Source organism: Lepidochelys olivacea (genome assembly GCF_965140295.1).
Source record: "Lepidochelys olivacea isolate rLepOli2 genome assembly, chromosome: 12".
NCBI lineage: Eukaryota > Metazoa > Chordata > Testudines > Cheloniidae > Lepidochelys > Lepidochelys olivacea.
Genome location: NC_140422.1, coordinates 17,290,518 through 17,312,256, shown reverse-complemented (window position 1 = coordinate 17,312,256; position 21,739 = coordinate 17,290,518). Strand labels below are relative to the sequence as shown.

Here is a 21,739-nt window from a genome sequence, read left to right as displayed (position 1 = left end):
CGACCACTGCTTTCCCTTCATCCACAGAGCCAGTTATCCCATCATAGAAGGCAATTAGATTAGTCAAGCATGACTTGCCCTTGGTGAATCCATGCTGACTGTTCCTGATCACTTTCCTCTCCTCTAAGTGCTTCAGAATTGATTCCTTGAGGACCTGCTCCATGATTTTTCCAGGGACTGAGGTGAGGCTGACTAGCCTGTAGTTCCCAGGATCCTCCTTCTTCCCTTTTTTAAAGATGGGCACTACATTAGCCTTTTTCCAGTCATCCGGGACTTCCCTCCATCGCCATGAGTTTTCAAAGAGAACGGCCAATGGCTCTGCAATCACATCCGCCAACTCCTTTACCACTCTCGGATGCAACGCATCCGGCCCCCTGGACTTGTGCACGTCCAGCTTTTCTAAATAGTTCCAAACCACTTCTTTCTCCACAGAGGGCTGGTCACCTCCTCCCCATGCTGTGCTGCCCAGTGCAGCAGTCTGGGAGCTGACCTTGTTCGTGAAGACAGAGGCAAAAAAAGCATTGAGTACATTAGCTTTTTCCACATCCTCTGTCACTAGGTTGCCTCCATCATTCAGTAAGGGGCCCACACTTTCCTTGACTTTCTTCTTGTTGCTAACATACCTGAAGAAACCCTTCTTGTTACTCTTAACATCTCTTGCTAGCTGCAACTCCAGGTGTGATTTGGCCTTCCTGATTTCACTCCTGCATCCCCAAGCAATATTTCTATACTCATCCCTGGTTATTTGTCCAATCTTCCACTTCTTGTAAGCTTCTTTTTTGTGTTCAAGATCAGCAAGGATTTCACTGTTAAGCCAAGCTGGTCGCCTGCCATATTTACTATTCTTTCTACACATCGGGATGGTTTGTCCCTGTAACCTCAATAAAGATTCTTTAAAACACAGCCAGCTCTCCTGGACTCCTTTCCCCCTCATGTTATTCTCCCAGGTGATTCTGCCCATCAGTTCCCTGAGGGAGTCAAAGTCTGCTTTTCTGAAGTCCAGGGTCCATATTCTGCTGCTCTGCTTTCTTCCCTGTGTCAGGATCCTGAACTCAACCATCTCATGGTCACTGCCTCCCAGGTTCCCATCCACTTTAGCTTCCCCTATTAATTCTTCCCGGTTTATGAGTAGCAGGTCAAGAAGAGCTCTGCCCCTAGTTGGTTCCTCCAGCACTTACACCAGGAAATTGTCCCCTACCCTTTCCAAAAACTTCTTGGATTGTCTGTGCACCGCTGTATTGCTTTCCCAGCAGATATCAGGGTGATTGAAGTCTCTCATGAGAACCAGGGCCTACGATCTAGTAACTTCCATGAGTTGCCGGAAGAAAGCCTCGTCCACTTCATCCCCCTGGTCCGGTGGTCTATAGTAGACTCCCACCACAGCATCACCCTTGTTGCTCACACTTCTAAACTTAATCCAGAGACACTCAGGTTTTTCTGCAGTTTCATACTTGAGCTCTGAGCAGTCATACTGCTCCCTTACATACAGTGCAACTCCCCCACCTTTTCTGCCCTGCCTGTCCTTCCTGAACAGTTTATATCCATCCATGACAGTACTCCAGTCAAGTGAGTTATCCCACCAAGTCTCTGTTATTCCAATCACATCATAATTCCTTGAATGTGCCAGGACTTCCAGTTCTCCCTGCTTGTTTCCCAGGGTTCTTGCATTTGTGTATAGGCACTTGAGATAACTCGCTGATCGTCCCTCTTTCTCAGTAGGAGGCAGGAGCCCTGCCCTCTCGCGCGCTCCTGCTTCCTCCTGGTATCCCACTTCCCCACTTACCTCCGGGCTTTGGTCTCCTTCCCCTGGTGAACCTAGTTTAAAGCCCTCCTCACTAGGTTAGCCAGCCTGCTTGCAAAGATGCTCTTCCCTCTCTTTGTTAGGTGGAGCCCGTTTCTGCCTAGCACTCCTCCTTCTTGGAACACTATCCCATGGTCAAAAATCCAAAGCCTTCTCTCCGACACCACTTGTGTAGCCATTCGTTGACTTCCACTATTTGACGGTCTCTAACCAGGCCTTTTCCTTCCTAACAAAGGACAGCAGGGAGTCCTTTGTTATTAAATACTGAACTGCAGCCCCAGTTTATCTGCAGAGTTTTACCTCCAGTTTATCTGCAGTCAAAAGTTTATCTGCAGAGTTTTACCTCCCAACCTGGTGGAGATGTGGGGGTGGGGGGGTTAAGGGGCACCTTACGTGGTCCAAAGCTGATTGCCCCACCTCTCCATGGGGCTCCACTCCAGTCCACCAGCCATCCCATGAATCGCTCTGCTCTGCCAGCTGTCCCGCAAACTGCTCTGCAATTTATCTTCAGGCTCCCCCACTACTTAACACAACACTCAGTGATTTCAGCTCTTAGTAAGTTTAGCTCTTGTGTGATTTCAGCTTGTAATACGAGAGCCTCAGTGCTGGTGCACTATTGGCCCAAAGTGAATTCAGCTAAGCAGCCTGTAACTAGACTCCTAATGGAATCAAAATTAGTTCTGATATTCCACAGTGGAGAGAGGGGGAAGTGCAATTAGCATGTAACGAGGCCCATACCACCAAGTGTTAATACCTATCCCCAGCCTCTCTCTATTCACTAGGTTTTGGAACCTATGACCCTTGCCTAGCGAGTGCTGCTTAGGTGATGATGAGTTCCTCCATCATAACAAAAGGCCAAGTACAGTTCCACTGTCCTTGATTCACAGAATCAGGATAATAACAGTTTATTCCTGCCTCAATAACAGAGAAACTAGGGCTCCTACAGCAGCCAAAGTGACCATCCAGGCAGGGTGGGTGTGCCTATGCAAATGAATCAGCCCCTGAAGTTCTTTTCCACAACCCACCATGACTCGCCACCAGATGTCAGAGTAGAGCTCATCCTGACTCTGCTTACATCTATAATAAATGGTCTAATGGGGTGTGTGTTTGTTTTTCGTTAATATAACCTTATAGAAAAGGGAAACTTAAATCCTGACAAAGTTGAATGTAGTGTTCCACCATTGCTTGCATTAACGTCAATGAATCTGTCAAAAAAAAAAAAAGTCAGCCACACCAGAAGCAATCGATCCTTTTTGATATATTTTCTGAAATGCCTACTTAAAAAAATACCCCAAAAAATATCCTGCACCGTTGAAGGGAAGTGATTTAGTTCATGCAAGATGCTAAGTGTCCTTGCCATTACAAAAAAAAAAAAAAAAAAGAATTTGAGGGGGGAAAAAGCTTTGAAGACAGAAAATATTGTAGCCAATTAACTAAAATGTTACAGTTGGTGCATTCGAAGCTTGATGGGCTCATTAAGCATTAAAACTCCTTGACATTTCCCAGATGTAGTGAGAAATAGGAACAAGCAGTTTGCATTTTATATTTTACTAAATTTTGCATCTTTTCAGCTTCTTTGATTGTCATGTTTTACATGTTTAATTTTCCATAATTTTATTAAAAAATTCAGCATTAAAGTGTCCTCATTCCTCTCCTAATTATCTTTCCCCAAAAAGTCCTATCCTTGTATCAATTATATTATTTTATTTTAAAGTTTAATAGTTAATGCTCATTGTTAAATAGCCAAAAGGGTATGGACTAATTTAGCACGTCATTGTCAGTTGGTGAAAATGCCATCATTAGTGATCCATGAGTCGAGGACTTTAAAAAGAAAAGCAGACCAACAGCCTTACAAATAACCCAAATGATATTAAATATCTTCTTTAATTAAACAGGGAAACAAAAACAGAAAAGCCTTTATTACTTGACATATTTAAATAAATTTGAATATTATGTTTGACTGAAATTGTAAGTATATTGCTTTAATAAACATGAAAGACTAACAAAAATGCAGAAGTAGCAGATTTGGAATGAGATTTTTGTTAGCTTCTTTATATTAATGAACTTAACCTTAAAACAACCCTCTGCTCCTCTTATATTTTTTTTAATGCAGAGTTTTGTTTTGTTTGGAAGCATTGCAAAACTGCCATAAGCTTCCTGAAAGCAGTGCTCTGATGACAAAGCTACTGGGTGGATTACAGTGACATGGATGAGTGATGTGGACTTGATGTTTTATCTTTCTTCTTATTTCCTACTCAGCAGCAATGGCTCCACGGTTGCCAGAAATCAAGACCCCTCTTTGTCTTTTCAAGCCTAGCTGCTTGCTACATGTTCTGTGAGGGTGAAACCTTCCTGTTGAGTCCCATTGCCTGTGGATCTCTCCACATCATCAGCAGGCCAACAGAACTCATCTTAATACCTCCTTTGCTTGGCGCTTGAATCTGTGTGTTGTAGTTCTGGCTGCAGAAGAGGTTTACAGAGCGGTATGTACATCCAATAGTTAGCCCCATATCTGTGGACTCAGGGGTGCTGCAATGACAATTTTTGCCAGTCTAGCACAAAATGCACCGTAAAGGCCTGTTTCTCATGTCTACTGAAGCCCCTTTTCATAGCTCTGGTCATCTAAAGGGGCCTTAAAAGTTATGCAAATATCTTTACAGCCTCTTTAGACAGTGGGAATAAGGCCACTAAAGTGCACTTTGTGTTAGATGGACAAAAATAATTAATGCAGCACCCCAGAGTCCACAGATATGGGGCTACCTTTGTTCCTGTGCTTAGGGCTTTAGGTGACCTTTCTATTTCCCATATTCTGGGGCCATATAGGAAAGTGCCAGCACCCTACTTAGGCTGCTCTAACTTATGCTTTGCTTCTCATAGCCCCCCAGTGAGCCTCGAGAAACAGAGAATAGCCAAAGCACAGTTCAATCCAATACCACACCTACCCATGCCTCCTTTTTCATCATCTACACTGGGGCCTGAGAATGGAAAGCCTTTATGCCAGCTCTTCATTTGCTCAGGAGGCCCTCTGAGCAGGGCTTACTCTCAGTGGCCTGTTTCCACCCACTTTAAGGAACCATAACGATGTAAAAAACTTTAGTGTAACAGAATCAGGCTCTATAGGTGAATTTTGTGTCACTTTTATGTACTGTTGGGAAGACATCGGAGTGTTTTCCTGTAATCTGAGATGACAATAGCGTAACCAGATATCCTGATTTTATAGGGACAGTCCTGATATTTGGAACTTTGTCTTATATAGGTGCCTATTACCTCCTCCCCTGTCCCCCAGTCTTGATTTTTCCACACTTGCTATCTGGTCACCCTAGCCCATGCTGCCACTTGCTACTGCCTGTGCTACCACGGCTACACTACTATTTTTAGCATGCTAGCTGGATGAGTGCTAGCATGAGTTAGTCTACTTGTGCTTGGAATCATGCCCTCAGCTCTAGGTGTAGACAAACTGAAATTTCAGGGCTTTTCCTGCTCCGGCTTGCAGGCTAGGGAGCTTTGAAGGGAGATGTGCAATTTGGGTCTAGAGCAATTGGTCTACAGAGAGCATGTTAGAATAAGATGGATTAAGTTTTATCTTTCTATTTTAGGGACCAACCTGCTTTGTCTCTCTCTGTTTTGGGGTTCTTGTGTATTATCATTCATAATTCTAACAACTAAAGTCGTATTAACATTGCAACCTTCCAGCAAGAGTATTTTTATGCATTTTAAAAATCTAATTTCTCTGTTTATATGCCGTGAATATAACGGTTTGGGAAACATATCCTCCAGGGAACATCCAACGTTAACATGATGGTTATGGAGTAGCAGCTGTGTTAGTCTGTATCCACAAAAAGAAAAGGAGCACTTGTGGCACCTTAGAGACTAACAAATTTATTTGAGCATAAGCTTTCGTGAACTACAGCTCACTTCTCCGATGAAGTGAGCTGTAGCTCACAAAAGCTTATGCTCAAATAAATTTGTTAGTCTCTAAGGTGCCAAAAGTACTCCTTTTCTTTTTGGATGATGGTTATGGATTGTTTGCTATTTTATGTGTTTTTTAGAGATACGTGTGTCTGTTTTTATCTTCATCTAAAATCTTACTGGTTTATATCTTCTACATTAGTTCCTCCACCTCATAGCTGGAATACACTGAGGTTTTTGTGGTGTAAGTTAAAATTGTAAGTTACCACTCTGAGACTACATCTACACTTAGAGCTGGGCTTGTGATTCCCAGCTCAAGCAGACATACTCATGCTATCTCCAACATGACTTTTAAAGTTGTAATGGTAGATTTAATATTTGTGTGCACTGAGACAAACACTCGTTTTTGACCCAGTAGCATAGGAGCAATGTTTCTGCATTGAAACTAAGTTGTAATGTTGATAGTGAACCTTAAAGTTGCCTCATGGATCCGATGGTAAGATTTTGCCCTTATTTTGCACAGGAGCCTGATGAGTCATGCTGGAATTTGAATTCGGTGTCTCTGAGGGCAACAGAATCAATATATTATTGTTTTACATCTCGAGACCTATCTAGAGATGGAATGCTTTCTAGCAATAGTAGCCTTCTGTATGGGGTACATACACTAAGTCAAAGTCTAGGACTAGCTGCAATGCACATCTCAAGACATAAATTTACAGCCCCTGACTGCTAGATTACATGAGCTGCTTTCTTTCTAGGTTTGCTTTTTACTGATAGATTGAAAGTATGGAAAGAGAATGTCACTGAGGTTTAAGGTGTAGACTTTTCTGAGTGAATTTGCACAGAATTTTAGATCATGGTTTAATTCAGCAGCAATAAAATTTAGGATTTTATGAGAATACTATGCATGTGAACGCTATTAAATCAAGTTGCAAATTTCTACAGATCCTTATATGAAAACCTGGAACTGTCCTACTATATTAGAAACCTAACATACACTATAGGCCTTGATTCTTTAGCAGAGTAGTATAAGAGGCCTTATTATAAATGAGAACTGGTGTACACACAAACTTGCATCAAAACAACAACCAGTTTTAATCTTCAATTTTTTGTAATTTTTGTGCAAGTCTATGTGTGAACATCTTAATTATCAATTGAAGCTAAACTGAAATAGGAAACTTTTTTTCTGAAATAAGAGTGTCCATGTGCAGACTTGTACTGAAATGACAAATTATGTGAATTACAACTCCGGCCCTATCGTGCTTAATCTCCAAAATTGCAACCGGGTGCTATTTTTCTCTATTCTATATTTTTATACCATCGACGTCACTGTGGTGTCTGAATGCTTTTTAAATTATAGTTGAAGGACCAATGCAGTCCCTCAAAACTCATTAACATTAGTTACAACTTCTAGCAGAGCTGGATCAGCTAGTTTCAGCAAACAGTTTGTTAAATGTAGTCCTTTTTTCTGTTTCTGAGTTGTTTACAAACAGATTAGGGGTTCTACTTGTTCATTTGAACTTATTTGGATGTTTTAAATGAACATATGTCAGCATGTGAGTTACTTGTGAGTATTGCTTCAATATTCCCAGTTTGAAATTCAAGTTGTTTTGATTGGATGCTGTGTTCTTTTCCCAGGTACAGGTATGTCTTCATAGCAAAAGCTGTGCGCAGGCTAGCCAACCTGAACTAGTTTAACAGTACAGCATGAGATTCAGAGTGTGAGCTTCAGGCTGGACCTGTTTGTCTTCTAGCCCATTCTGAAGCTCATGCTGTGTTGTCTTCACTGCTCTGCTTGAGTTAGCATGCTAAAAAGAGCAGTGTGGCTGCAGGTGCATGGGTAATGTCTCAGGTTAGATGCTTGAGTACAGTCCCAGTCAGGAATTGATGTCATTCATTGCTGGAAATAGCAGACCGCTTAGGCTGCAGCACCAGGCAAGATGAAAGATCCAGGGAATACCTTTCAATAATATTGTTGATCATAGTGATCATAATCACACTCTACCTATTGATTAATTTAATCTAAATGTGACTTCTACTCTCTCCATTGTTACTGAAAGGTCCTCTGACAGTGCATTCCAAGATAAATCCAAGTCCTCTTGGACTGAAGCTACATCAAATAGAATTTTAATATTTTTCATTGAATATTTTAGATAGCACTTTGGGCCCTGATCCTGCTCCTATTGAAATTTGTGGCAAAACTCTCAATAATTTAAATAAATTTTGCCCCTTCCATTCACTAGATGGTGCTGTAAAAAGAGTGCAGGATTTCTATGTGAGATCTATTGGCCTGATTCTAATTTCACTTATACCAGTTTAACACCATGGTAACTCCATTTACCTCACTGGAGTTAGTCTTGACTTACCTTGGTGTGAAAAGAGAATCAGGCCCTTTATGTTTTATTGCATTACACTTTGTATTTTGATATTAGTTTTATTCACCCCCCATGTATCTTCTTTAATTCATGGGTGAGCTTTCCACTGTAATTGTGTTTGGGGTGGAAGCTCAAGCTGTGCATCTGCAGGGCCTTGCCATTAGGACATGCAGACTTTGCCTGTTGTAGAAGGAAGGCCCACTAAGGATTGACATTGAGGTCTCCCAGAGAGTGGACTTCCATTTCCAAATTAATCCTGCATCTCCTTCTCCCTAGCACAAACTGCAGAGTAATGGACACTTTCAAACACTAGTCAAAGGATCCCCCTTGTAGTGACCACTTCATTACAAAAAGAATGATAAGGGATATGAGGAAATTTTCTTTCCCTTCCTATTTTAAATGAACTGCTTCCAAGTGCTGCTGTATACAGTGGTTATATTCATGTGTCATTTTGCTTATGCAGTCACTCTTTAAGCCTTGGTTACCCTTGCTTTGGGCAATTCCTTAGGTTCTAAATTGTATAACGAAGACAAATTCAGTGAGGCTTACACAATGAGACCTTTAAGGTGCCATTCAATCCCATTCCGTCATGCTGAGGCAGAGATTGCTCTTTCCTTTCACAGAAATAATGATCGCAAGAACAGTTGTCATAATATTTATAACAGACAGCATATAGTGAAAATTATTAACTATATTGATGCATGGCTGTGGTTAAAACTCTTTCTTATGTTGATTAATGTACTTATTTAAGGAATGTGTATTAGTACCAATAGAGACAAAGCATATTAGAAAGCACCCCAGCTGAGAGGACCACGATAACCTTTCACGACAAACCACTCTATTGACTTCTAACTTCTTCTTAAAGTAAATGACACAATAGAAATATGAACACAGAAAAATTATGTTTCAATATTTTAAAGGGTTTCCTTTAAACAGATAAAAGTCAGAAAATTCAGAACTAAGGCTGCCAAGTTGCCCCAGTCCTGCACCTAGGTTTGTGTGGGTGGGCCCTGTTTCAAGAACGGGGTTTTAGGGCCAGGTTTACAAAGGTATTTTTATGTGCTGAAAAAAAAAAAAGGAGGTTAGGTGCCTAACTCCCATTGAAAGTCAAAAGGAGTTAGGTGCCTGTCTCACTTAAACACTTTTGAAAATTCCGGTAGGCACCTATCTGCATCTTTAGGCATCTAAATAGTTTCTAAAATCTGGCCCTAAATCTTTACCTCACCCTGAATAGTCCAAGTAACAGAATTTCAATGAATTACCAAAGAGATAATGTCGAGGAGTTTAGACCTCTAATTTAAGGCTAGATGAAGAAAAATACTTTAAAGACTGTGAGATACTATGGTATGGGGGGGGCGGGCATATGAGTATCTGAAACCAGTGCCAGATTAAAGAATTTTTGGGGCTTTGTGCACGATGCAAACTGGGGGCCTCCCACCTTAACTGAAATTTGGCCCGGACACTCCCCTGTCATGATGCAGGGGCAGTTGGGCCAAAACTGAGTGGCGCTGTGACTCAGTGTGATAGGTTTTAACATCACCCACCCAAATCTGGTGGTCAGGGGCCCCCTGACAGGCACCTAACTCCTATTGTTCAGTCCCTGCCCACCTGCTCCAGGGAAGGAGTAAGCAGGTGAGTAGTCCCACTTATTTATGTGCATCTGGACCAAAGGTCCAGGTTGCCAGTGGAAGTGTGGTAAGGGAGAGTTCTTGTTCGTCTTACTCCTTTGGGCAGGTGCATAGTCCAAGTCGCTATCTAGCCCTTAGGTAATACAAATCTTATAAAACCTTTTGTGAATAGAAATGGTGGTTTCATGGATTTAAAAAAAAATACTGTTATTTGGCTTTAACCAATTTCCGTCAGGACTAGAATGGCAAATGCAACAATATTGTGATAAAGCATGAAAACCATAAAGTGAAGTGAACTTTAAACAAAAGCACCAGTCTAATTCCACTGTCCAAACTGAATCACATAGGGATAGTGAGCAAACAGCTGAAGCAGTGAAAAACACAAATGACTAGAAGCCACAAGTTCAGATCCAGATTTTTAACACTAGAGATATTGGGTATATCCCAGGGAATTGCTTATAGTGGTGCCTGCAGTTGTGCAGTCTGCCGGAGACATATATTCAGATTATCATGGACACGTACCAAAGTAGCACAAGAGTAGTGAGAAGCAGCTGTGGCTACAGTGAGCCATTCACTGTGAGAGTAGGTCTACATCAAGGGTCAGTCTTAAAACCATTCCAATTTGTGATTATAATGGACACCTTGAAACAGGATTAGGAGAAAGGCTCCATGTAGGGTTGCGAACTTTCTACTTGCACAAAACCGAACACCCTTGCCCCACCCCCTGCCCCACCCTTCCTCCAAGGCCCTGCCCATGCCCTGGCCCTTCTCTGAGGCCTCGCCCCTGCTCACTCCATCCCCCCCGCCCGTTGCTTGCTCTCCCCACCTCACTCACTAGCTCATTTTCACCGGGATGGCTCAGTGGGCTGGGGTGCGGGAGGGAGGGAGTGCTCTGGCTGGGGGTGAAGGCTCTGGAGTGGGGCTGGGGATGAGGGTTTTGGGGTGTAGGAGAGTGCTCTGGGCTGGGACTGAGGCGGTTGGAGGGAGAGAGGGAGATCAGGGCTGGGGGACGGGGTTGGAGTGCAGGGGGGGAGTCAGGGGTGCAGGCTGTGGGCGGTGCTTACCTCAAGCAGCTCCCGGAAGCAGCCGCAGGTCCTACACAGAGGTGCGGCCAGGTGGCTCTGCGTGTTGCCCTGTCTGCGGTTCCCGGCCAATGGGAGCTTCAGGGGCGGTGCTTGGGGCGGGGCCAGTGTGCGGAGTCCCCGGCTGCCCCTACATATTGGAGCCAGAGGGGGGACATGCAGCTGTTTCTGGGAGCCACGTGGCGCGGAGGCTAGCAGGGAGCCTGCCAGCCCTGTTGCACGGCGGCACCAACTGGACAGTCAACGGCCCTGTCAGCAGTGCTGACTGGAGCCGCGAGGATCCCTTTTTGACTGGGTGTTCTGGTCAAAAACCGGACACCTGGTCACCCTAGCTTCATGGAGCATTGTCTTGTGCTGGGAAGATAAATATGAACTGGAAAGGGATCTAGAAAAATGAAGGGCCACATTAGAAGAAAACAACTTATGAATCAGCTGACAAAGGATGGAGTACATGCAATGCATCAGTGAGAGGGACAACAAGAAGCCAGTAATACTAGATGGTATAGAGTTTAAGGCCTGTGCAACAGTTCAAATTCCTCAGTTTGTTGTTGAGCCATGATGGGAATGTAGATGTGTATTTTAGCAGCTGCCTGAAAGCACTTGGTGCAAATGGAGGGAGCTGACAGGAATCCTCTGTGATAAAAATGCCAAGTAAACTAAAGGACCAAGTGTATAAAACCATGATTATTCCAGCCATGATGTATGGGTTGGAATGCTGGCCAATGGGGAAGAGAGAACATCTCTTCACACTACCAAAATGAGATTCAAGATTCTGATGGAGGATGTGAAGAGGGTTAATGTCAGCTTGGAAGTCACACTCAACAAGAATGCTTAGAGATGAAGAAAATCTACCAACCAAGGTGAAGAAGGTATTGGGTATATGTAGGAAGGAAGTCTGCTTTATCTTACACCTTCATGTTTGCTTTTCCTGCTGCAATCCTACACTCATATTTTCTCCAATAAGCCACATACATCAGCATTAATGTAGCATCTGAATTCCAACCATAATAATGTCTTCTGCAGTTTCCACGGTATGCATCCGATGAAGTGAGCTGTAGCTCACGAAAGCTCATGCTCAAATAAATTGGTTAGTCTCTAAGGTGCCACAAGTACTCCTTTTCTTTTTGCGAATACAGACTAACACGGCTGTTACTCTGAATACTGTACATGAGGATCCAGTCCTTCCATGAGAAAAGCTGTTACTGATTCCCTAGATCAGACTTTATAAAGTTGTATTGTAAAGATATAATTAGAAATGTCTACCCTTAATGCCTTAACGCAGTTCCTTTACCAGAGATTTATGAAAAAGCTACAAATTTAAATTAGAAATAAATAGCTTAGGCTCCAATTCAGCAATCCATCCCTAATCAGCAAGTACTTAAGCAAAATGCTTAACTTTAGGCATGTGTGTAAGTCCCATTAGCTGCAGTCAGACTCAAGAAAATGCTCAACTTTAAGCTTTAGTGCTTTGCTGAATAAGAGTGGAATTAAGCACATGCTTAAGTGTTTTGATTTTTTTCTATTGGCTTTGCTTAGTGAAAGTTGGATAAACCTAGGGTAGTGCCTGATCCTTCACTGCACAAGTCAATCAGAGTTTCACCATTGAGTGCTAGTGGCCACAGGGAAAGACCATTTTTGTTTGAAATCAGATGGGCACAGATGAAATTATTATAACCAGAAAGGGGAAAAAATCATTTGTGAAGAAGAGTTCTGGAAAACCCAAAGTTCCAAAAATGCAAAATGTCTTGTGGATTTTTTCCCTGCATGTTGCTGCAAAATCTTTTTATCTCAGATGAAAAACTGCCGTTTAATGCACAAAAAAGAAAAAAATGTTCTGCAAAAATGAAATATCTCCCTGGAGCTATTGTGAGACTTTGATGATGGTGAATTTTTCATGACATTAGAAATAAAAACCTGTGCTTGCTGGTAGATATGACAATTTCCCCTTAAATCAGGTTCACAAATATGCATGGGGACGTTTGTGAAAAACGGGCAGCTTGGCACAGTTCTAATCACCATACGATGACACTTTACATGTGACACCTGCCATCAGTTCCTTAGTTTTTGTAATCTCTACAGCAGCTTCATCTTTAAATAGCCCATCCATTGGAGAGGAAGGAAAGGTCAGTGATCTCTTATTGTTCAACAATATCATGGGTTTGCTGAGATTGGCAACCTGCAGCAAGTTGTAGGGAAAATATTGTATAGATGTGCCAGCATGGGTTATAGCCTTGCACAGATCAGCATTTCATTACAAAAATAGCAAATGACTGTAATGTATTTTCTAGGTCAAGGTGGAAGAAGTTCAATGGATAGTGATGCTGCTGATTTTAGTGTGGAAAGGTAGTGATGGGTATGTGTGTGATATCCCATCAGGTGCAGATGGATGGAAAACAGTTCAATCCTCCTCCTTTGTTTCACTTAGTATTATAACAATGTTTTTCCTTTAAAGGGACAAGCACTATATTCCTGTCACTGATTTTAACAGTTTGGCAACTAACACTAAGTTGCTGTTCAGGAGTTATGTCTGTTGGATGCTAGACCATTAATATTGAAATTAGGGGCAGCAGCAGGGGAAGGGGTAGCATGTCTGTTTGAGTTGGTTTGATGTGGAACCTGCAGTCAGTGACAGTGAGCTATACAGTGATGACTGCAGGGATTACTTTTTAAATAATTTTTCCTTTCTCCTTCTACCATGAGACTGATCATATCTAGCCCTGAATGGGCATGCAAGTTGGAGCCCACCTACAGCCACTTAATTCCCTTAAGAAATTTTACAATGTTTGCAATTTTAAAAGAAAAGTCGCTTTACTAATGATAAAATATTTGGTTGCTTTTTCTACAAAATACCATAAATGTAATATTCAGTCTCAAATAAGGTATGACAACAGCAGGATTTGCAGGAATGTCCTTAGGAGACAAAGGACAGCAAGACAAAGAGCGACTTTTGAGGCAGTAGAAAGTGTTCCAATCCTATGAGCCTTTAGACCACCTCAAATTCTGAAGCCCACCCAAGTTCATGGAAGTGGGCTGACTCAATTGCAGTCTTCATTTCAGATCTATTATGGCAAATCATATTTTCCATGAAAAAAATCTTTAGAAATCAACATGTCCAACTATTAAAAGGGCATTGGAATAATTATTTAAAGAGCTTTGTTAAGAGAGCTAAAGAGCTATACAGGAACCGCCATGTTTTTCAATTTTAACTATTTGCTAATTTTTCTTCTCACCCAAGAATTAAGACCTAATGAATGGGTTCTGCCTCTAGACAATGCATGTGTATAACTCCTTATTGGAAATTCTGTGCACTCATTAACTCCCAAGAGAAGGAGGCGGGTGGTGGTGGTCGGGGACTCTCTCCTCAGGGGGACTGAGTCATCTATCTGCCGTCCCGACCAGGAAAACCGAGAGGTCTGCTGCTTCCAGGAGCTAAGATTCGCGATGCGACGGAGAGACTGCCGAGACTCATCAAGCCCTCGGATCACTACCCCTTCCTGCTTCTCCACGTGGGCACTAATGATACTGCCAAGAATGACCTTGAGTGGATCACTGCAGACTACGTGGCTCTGGGAAGAAGGATAAAGGAATTTGAGGCACAAGTGGTGGTCTCGTCCACCCTCCCTGTGGAAGGAAAAGGCCTGGGTAGAGACCGTCGAATTGTGGAAGTCAACAAATGGCTACGCAGGTGGTGTCAGAGAGAAGGCTTTGGATTCTTTGACCATGGGATGGTGTTCCAAGAAGGAGGAGTGCTAGGCAGAGATGGGCTCCACCTAACGAAGAGAGGGAAGAGCATCTTCGCAAGCAGGCTGGCTAACCTAGTGAGGAGGGCTTTAAACTAGGTTCACCAGGGGAAGGAGACCAAAGCCCTGAGGTAAGTGGAGAAGTGGGATACCAGGAGGAAGCACAAGCAGGAGCGCGTGAGAGGGGAGGGCTCCTGCCTCATACTGAGAAAGAGGGGCGATCAGCGGGTTATCTCAAGTGCCTATACGCAAATGCACGAAGCCTGGGAAACAAGCAGGGAGAACTGGAAGTCCTGGCAAAGTCAAGGAATTATGATGTGATTGGAATAACAGAGACTTGGTGAGATAACTCACATGACTGGAGTACTGTCATGGATGGATATAAGCTGTTCAGGAAGGACAGGCAGGGCAGAAAAGGTGGGGGAGTTGCACTGTATGTAAGGGAGCAGTATGACTGCTCAGAGCTCAAGTATGAAACTGCAGAAAAACCTGAGAGTCTCTGGATTAAGTTTAGAAGTGTGAGCAACAAGGGTGATGTCGTGGTGGGAGTCTACTATAGATCACCGGACCAGGGGGATGAGGTGGACGAGGCTTTCTTCCGGCAACTCGCAGAAGTTACTAGATCGCAGGCCCTGGTTCTCATGAGAGACTTCAATCACCCTGATATCTGCTGGGAGAGCAATAAAACAGTGCACAGACAATCCAGGAAGTTTTTGGAAAATGTAGGGGACAGTTTCCTGGTGCAAGTGCTGGAGGAACCAACTAGGGCAGAGCTCTTCTTGACCTGCTGCTCACACACCGGGAAGAATTAGTAGGGGAAGCAAAAGTGGATGGGAACCTGGGAGGCAGTGACCATGAGATGGTTGAGTTCAGGATCCTGACACAAAGAAGAAAGAAAAGCAGCAGAATACGGACCCTGGACTTCAGAAAAGCAGACTTTGACTCCCTCAGGGAACTGATGGGCAGGATCACCTGGGAGAATAACATGAGGGAGAAAGGAGTCCAGGAGTGCTGGCTATATTTTAAAGAATCCTTATTGAGGTTATAGGGACAAACCATCCTGATGTGTAGAAAGAATAGTAAATATGGCAGGCGACCAGCTTGGCTTAACAGTGAAATCCTTGCTGATCTTAAATACAAAAAAGAAGCGTGCAAGAAGTGGAAGATTGGACAAATAACCAGGGATGAGTATAGAAATATTGCTTGGGGATGCAGGAGTGAAATCAGGAAGGCCAAATCACACCTGGAGTTGCAGCTAGCAAGAGATGTTAAGAGTAACAAGAAGGGTTTCTTCAGGTATGTTAGCAACAAGAAGAAAGTCAAGGAAAGTGTGGTCCTCTTACTGAATGAGGGAGGTAACCTCGTGACAGAGGATGTGGAAAAAGCTAATGTACTCAATGCTTTTTTTGCCTCTGTCTTCACGAACAAGGTCAGCTCCCAGACTGCTGCACTGGGCAGCACAGCATGGGGGAGGAGGTGACCAGCCCTCTGTGGAGAAAGAAGTGGTTTGGAACTATTTAGAAAAGCTGGACGTGCACAAGTCCAGGGGGCCGGATGCGTTGCATCCGAGAGTGGTAAAGGAGTTGGCGGATGTGATTGCAGAGCCATTGGCCGTTCTCTTTGAAAACTCATGGCGATGGGGGGAAGTCCCGGATGACTGGAAAAAGGCTAATGTAGTGCCCATCTTTAAAAAAGGGAAGAAGGAGGATCCTGGGAACTACAGGCTAGTCAGCCTCACCTCAGTCCCTGGAAAAATCATGGAGCAGGTCCTCAAGGAATCAATTCTGAAGCACTTAGAGGAGAGGAAAGTGATCAGGAACAGTCAGCATGGATTCACCAAGGGCAAGTCATGCTTGACTAATCTAATTGCCTTCTATGATGGGATAACTGGCTCTGTGGATGAAGGGAAAGCAGTGGACGTGTTGTTCCTTGACTTTAGCAAAGCTTTTGACATCGTCTCCCACAGTATTTTTGCCAGCAAGTTAAAGAAGTATGGGCTGGATGAATGGACTATAAGGTGCATAGAAAGTTGGCTAGATTGTTGGGCTCAACGGGTAGTGATCAATGGCTCCATGTTTAGTTGGCAGCCGGTATCAAGTGGAGTGCCCCAAGGGTCGGTCCTGGGGCCGGTTTTGTTCAATATCTTCATAAATGATCTGGAGGATGGTGTGGATTGCACCCTCAGCAAGTTTGCAGATGACACTAAACTGGGAGGAGAGGTAGATACGCTGGAGGGTAGGGATAGGATACAGAGGGATCTAGACAAATTGGAGGATTGGGCCAAAAGAAATCTGATGAGGTTCAACAAGGACAAGTGCAGAGTCCTGCACTTAGGACGGAAGAACCCAATGCACCGCTACAGACTAGGGACCGAATGGCTCGGCAGCAGTTCTGCAGAAAAGGACCTAGGGGTGACAGTGGACGAGAAGCTGGATATGAGTCAACAGTGTGCCCTTGTTGCCAAGAAGGTCAATGGCATTTTGGGATGTATACGTAGGGGCATTGCCAGCAGATCGAGGGACGTGATCGTTCCTCTCTATTTGACACTGGTGAGGCCTCATCTGGAGTACTGTGTCCAGTTTTGGGACCCACACTACAAGAAGGATGTGGAAAAATTGGAAGGAGTTCAGCAGAGGGCAAGAAAAATGATTAGGGGACTGGAACACATGACTTATGAGGAGAGGCTGAGGGAACTGGGATTGTTTAGTCTGCGGAAGAGAAGAATGAGGGGGGATTTGATAGCTGCTTTCAACTACCTGAAAGGGGGTTCCAAAGAGGATGGCCTTAGACTGTTCTCAGTGGTAGCAGATGACAGAACAAGGAGTAATTGTCTCAAGTTGCAGTGGGGGAGATTTAGGTTGGATATTAGGAAAAACTTTTTCACTAGGAGGGTGGTGAAACACTGGAATGCGTTACCTAGGGAGGTGGTGGAATCTCCTTCCTTAGAAGTTTTTAAGGTCAGGCTTGACAAAGCCCTGGCTGGGATGATTTAGTTGGTGTTGGTCCTGCTTTGAGCAGGAGGTTGGACTAGATGACCTCCTGAGGTCCCTTCCAACCCTGATATTCTATGATTCTATGATTCTTACGTACTTGTGTGATGCTGACCAAATCTGTAGTTGTCTTTTGGCAAAATTTGATAAAAATTATTTTTCACCAAATTTAACAAAAGACTTCCTTTCCCACCCTCACCCCCACACTATCTTTTATGAAGGAAACAAAAGAGGCTCAAATGCTGTTTTGTTTACCTGGGGCTGTTTTGTTTACCAATTTTTTAAAAAGCCTTCAGAGGCCATCCTGGCAATTACAGGCTGGTAAGCCTAACTTCAGTACGAGACAAACTGGTTGAAACTATGCTAAAGAACAGACTTATCAGACACATAGATTAACATGATTTGTTGGGGAAGAGTCCACACAGCTTTTGTAAAGGGAAATCATGCCCTATCAATCTGTTAGAATTCTTTGAGGAGGTCAACAAACTTGTGGACAAGAGTGATCCAGTGTATATAGTGTACTTGGACCTTCAGAAAGCTTTTGACATAGTCCCGCACCAAAGGCTCTCAAGCAAAGTAACCTGTCATGGGATAAGAGGGGAGATCCTCTCATGGACCAGTAACTGGTTAAAAGACAGGAAACAAAGGGTAGAAATAAATGGGAAGTTTTCAAAATGGAGAGAGGTAAATAGTGATGCTCCCGTAGATCTGTATGGGGACCAGTGCTGTTCAATATATTCATAAATCCTCTGGAAAAAGGGATAAACAGTGAGGTGGCAAAATTTGCAGATGATACTCAATTACTCAAGATAGATAAGTTCAAAGTAGACTGTGAAGAGTTACAAAGGGATCTCGCAAAACTGGGGGATGGCAAAAAATGGGAGATGAAATTCAATGTTGATAAATGCAAAGTAATGCACATTGGAAAACATAATCCCAGCTATGCATACAAAAAGATGGGATCTCAATTAGCTGTTATCACTCAAGAAAAATCATGGAGTCATTGTGGATAGTTCTCTGAAAATATCTGCTCAATGTGCAGTGGCAGTCAGAAAAGCTAACAGAATGTTAGGAACCATTAGAAAAGGGACAGATAATAAGACAGTAAATATCATAATGCCACTATATAAATCCATGATATACCCACACCTTGAATATTGCGTGCAGTTCTGGTGGCCCCATCTCAAAAAGATATATTAGAATTCAAAAAGGTACAGAGAAGGGCAACCCAAATAATTAAGGGTATGGGACAGCTTGCCTATGAGGAGAGATTAAAAAGACTGGGACTTTTCAGCTTGGAAAAGAGATAACTAAGGGGGGATATGATACAGGTTTATAAAATCATGAATGATGTGGAGAAAGTGAATAAGGAAATGTTATTTATTCATTCAAATAACACAAAAACCAGGGGTCACCCAAAGAAATTAATAGGCAGCAAGTTTAAAACAAACAAAAGGAAGTACTTCTTCACACAACACACAGTCAACCTGTGGAACTCCTTGGCAGGGGATGTTGTGAAGGCCAAAGCTATAATGGGGTTCAAAAAAGAATTAGATAAATTTATGGAGGATAGGTCCATCAATGGCTGTTAGCCAGGATGGTCAGGGATGCAACCCCATGCTCTGGATGTCCCTAGCCTCTGACTGCCAGAATCTGGGAGTGGATGACAGAAGATGGATCACTCATTTTCATTCTCTCTGAAGCACCTGACATTGGCCACGGTCAGAAAACAGGTTACTGGGCTAGATGGACCATTGGTCTGACCCAGTATGGTCATTCTTATGTTCTTAGGGGCTATATCCTTCCATTGATTTACACCTAAAACTCCCACAGATTTCAAGATTCTGTAAGAGGATGCACTAGTGGCAAGATATGATCCTTACACTTCAGAATGGTTATCTGTTGGGAGTTACAGTACAGAGCAGGTTGCTAGGCACACAGATCTATGTCTAGATCCACCATGGGATGTCATACTAGTCTGTCCACCACTGACCTACAGAAACCAAGGTAGGATACTGAGGAGATTAGGTAAAAAGCTCTTTTCCCCATGTAATCACACAGTTCTTCTCCCTTATAAACAGGCTTGTTTACAGTCACAAAAACTAATTTTTCAAGGTTATGAAAACCCTCTCTATCACAGAAATGTCTGATGAGAAGCTAGAGGTTTTCACATTTCACTACGGTGGAATTGGGGAAAAGTTACAGTTTGCCAATTTGGGTTTATTGGGAGCATTTATTTCTGCACAGTGCTTGTTTTCATATCTGCATTGCGGGTTAATCACTTTGGACTGTTCCAAATGTCACTGCAAAATATGGGGGGGAAAAGTTCAAGATGTGTTTGTGAGTAAATGCTCATTGTCAAGGGGATGTCAAGGAAAAACAAGGCTGAGTCCTAAGGTCATTCCACACTCTGTACCAGGCAAAACCTCCATTTAACTTGACAGGAGTTTTGCCTGAGTAAGGTTGCAGGACTTGGCCCTTAGTCTGGAATTATTTTAAGTAATACCATTTTATTTTTAAAATCAATTGGCTTCCAAGTTTAAAAAACAAACAAACAAATATTTAGCATTTTATTTTCAGCCTCCACAAAAATCAGAGTACTTATCCACAAGACAACTTAGGGTTGTCACCAAACTGCTAGATAACAAGCTTATATTGCTCACTGAAAATATATTACAATTTTATCTACTTGTACTGTTCAATAAAACATTAGTATCTCAGCATTTTTATTTAACAATAGGCAACCTTAGGCCAGTAATTATGCAACAATTATAATAATAAAAACTGTCCCCTGCTGCTCACCTAGAAACAAGAATATATTAAACCAGTACTAACCATCTAAAAGGCAAGCAACAAACTACACTCATTTTTAATGCCCCTGCAGTGCACCATGGGACGCTAATAATTCACCCTCTAATTAGTATCCCTTCTGCTGCTGTTGGCGCAAGGACAGACAAAGAGGTATCCGCTTCATTACAAACTTGTCTTGGTAATCTTTAAATGTCTTTCTTCTCTGCAGGTTGAATGCATAGAGCAGGGGCAAATAGAATGTGCAATTAAAGAAGGTTTTGCTTGTATTGCAAGTCTGACCAGGCATCCTTAGTCTAATGAGTACACTGAAAAATCAGAAAAACCCATCTGAATGTACTGTTTCTCTCCTTGGCTGTGTTATAATTCTTCCTTATTGTCTTTCATTAGCTTCTGCATGAACACGAAGAAATGAAGGGGGAAACACAGAAAGGACAACACAATAACTCCACAGCATGCCCCAAAATGACAGTATTTTTCAGAGCCTGAACATTTGGTAAATGGTATTAAGTTGGCCTGATAAAAGTAAACGACAGAGGGCTTTAATTAATGCTTTAGAAGAGTGGGATGTATTATTTCAAAGGAAGGAAATCCATATTAATATCTTTCTGTTTTGAAATCCAGAATGGTTTTTCCACAGGTCAATACAACTTTGAAATATACAGAACATTCCTACATTATTTTCAGTATCTGAGTGATTATAGTGATAATATTATTGTTACAGTGATGTGTTTCTGTAACTAGCTTGTTTACATATGCACAATGTATTCGTTGATTAATTTCAGCTTATTAAAGAAAATGTTATGTGCCTGAGGGTGTTTTCAACCTGTCAATAAACAGCTGACTATAATTACTAAAGGAGAATTTTAGCACATAAAATATGGCTGACTGGTACATTAAGAATCAAGGCCACCAGGGTACAGGGTAGCTCCAAGGGTAAATTGGTTACTTGTTCAATGCATTCCATGTCAGTAAAGATATTGACATTTGACCGCCTTTTAATGATTTGTGTAAAATGAACAGTGGTCTCATTACCAACTGTGGGTGACTGACCCTGTTGAAGTCAATGGCAGTTTTGCCATTGACTTTAATAGGGACAGGATCTCATTCCTATCATTATACCTGGTCCTACTCTCAAGCAAAGCTCTGTGTGCTATGCTTACTTGCAGTTAGAGTTGTGTAGGAAGGATAGTCCTGGGGTTAACTAACAGGACTGGAACTCAGGAGATCTGGATTTAATTCCTGGCTCTACCCCAGAGTGCCTGCGTGACCCTGGGAAAATCACATTACCTCTCTGTGCCTTGGCTTCCTCATATATAAAATGGGGATATCATACTTCACTGGAGTGTTGTCTGTACAACTCATCAAATAATTTGCAAAAAAAAAATTCATCAGTTGAATTTAGT

The 21,739-nt window shown here is 42.5% G+C and overlaps 1 long non-coding RNA gene across 1 annotated transcript in view; it reads left to right on the top strand.

Moving 5' to 3' along the window:
- Positions 1-20,910, top strand: part of LOC311528758 — a 114,460-nt gene extending 93,550 nt beyond the window's left edge. Inside the window, exon 3 of the long non-coding RNA XR_014713687.1 lies at positions 20,724-20,910. This is a non-coding gene — a long non-coding RNA (uncharacterized lncRNA). The remainder of the gene's footprint in view (positions 1-20,723) is intronic.
- Positions 20,911-21,739: the final 829 nt, after the last annotated feature.